Genomic DNA, 1,773 nt, shown 5'->3' on the forward strand with positions numbered 1-1,773 from the left:
CATATTTTGTTGATGGTGTTTTACTTAAGAACTAGTTTTTGTTATTCTTAAAGTGTCACCAAAACACAATTTTTTAGATGTTGACAGCAGGGATGTAACGGTATTGTAAATTAATTTTTTTCGATATTACCGAAGTCGCATGACTCGGTAAAACTATAGGTCTTCTGAGAAAATTTGCTCAGGCGAATGAAGCGAACGGGAGGTAGCGAAAACTACAATTCCCATCAGCCCATGCTTGACCATCATCCCTTGCGGTCTGTTGTCGCTACAGATCCAGTAATGCGGAAATGGAGTGTGCTGCTAGAAGCGGGGATCAAAAAGAGCTGGAAAACTCTAAAGCGGGTGTTGTCGTCGCACGCGTACTGAATAGCGGTGTTGTCGCGCGAGTTCTTATGAGCTGTGTTGTCGCGCGCGTACTGAATAGCGGTGTTGTCTCGCGAGTTCTTATCAGTTGTGTTGTCGTGCGCGTACTGAATAGCGGTGTTGTCAGCACACTGTTCAGATTGATGCAGACATGAGACCTCTATCTTACTCATGGTTTGTCCTCTCAAGTGGGGGAAAGACAATGCACAACGTTACCCACTGCTGTCAACCTGGGCCAAGTCATATCTCTCTTGTCCCAGAAACCTCAGTCCCAAATGAGAGGGTTTTTTTCTGTTGCAGGGGACATTGTAAATACCCAGAGATACCAGCTTTTACCAGATTATATTTATATGATAATTTTCCTTTAAACCCATCTCTATCTAAGTGAGTGAGTGATTAAATGTTGAATGTGATGAGTTTTCAACAATACTAAATTGAAACTTTATTTTTTTTACATGGTTTAATATTTTTTTGTTATTAAAATTGAAGTTCCTGTTTCAAAGCTTACAGATAGATGGCTAATTTGTATGTCATTGACACTTTTGGCACTTTTTTGGAGTATTTTCATAAGTTTTGTTTTTTCCTGTAAATGATTCAATAAATACCGAACCGTGACATTCATACCGAGGTATTACCGTACCGTGAAATTCTGATACCGTTACATCCCTAGTTGACAGTCATATATATGTTCCACCTTGCTAAAAACACTATTATACTATTACTAGCTCTGTCTCTGTCCTGTTGTGCTCGGCTCGATTTTTCTCAGGTCGAGCACTCGTTTTCTGTCATTGTGTGTGTCTCTGTATGGGCGTCATCATAAGCTCCCGATTGATGCGGGCGTGCGGGGTCTGTGTGTTCGAGGGATGCGCGCTCTTGTACTCGTGTATGTGTTTTGTTCTGTGTGTTTGTGTTGCTGCTGCATGTACTGAAACTCCCCTTTTCATGCAAACCCTTCCCTCTTTCACCAATCGACACCTCCACCCAAACAAAGCTGGACTCACTGCTGAGACGGGGAGGGTTTCATGGCACTTTGAAGGACTGAATAAACCAAGAGGATTTGTCTGGAGAATATTTAAGGTCATGCATGGGAACAAATTGTCATATTTAAATCATAAAATAATTATTTTATATTAGTTAATTATCTAAATTTTTTCATAAATATTTTACATTTATTCTCATGTTTAATAAAATCTTAATATACCAGTATAATTTGTTCTGAACTGCAATTTACTAATATTTCTTTGTTCAAAACTGCAACAATGTAATAAAATACACAACTGCAGTATCGCAACAGTTTGTTCACAACTTTGTTTGATTGTTCACAATCAAAACTTTGATCAGAAATGAAACAATTTTACAATAAAGTTAAAAGTCTTTAATAATCAAAAACTACAAAAACTTTTATTAGAT

The sequence above is a fragment of the Danio rerio genome, chromosome 20 (genome assembly GCF_049306965.1).
Source record: "Danio rerio strain Tuebingen ecotype United States chromosome 20, GRCz12tu, whole genome shotgun sequence".
NCBI classification, from domain to species: domain Eukaryota; kingdom Metazoa; phylum Chordata; class Actinopteri; order Cypriniformes; family Danionidae; genus Danio; species Danio rerio.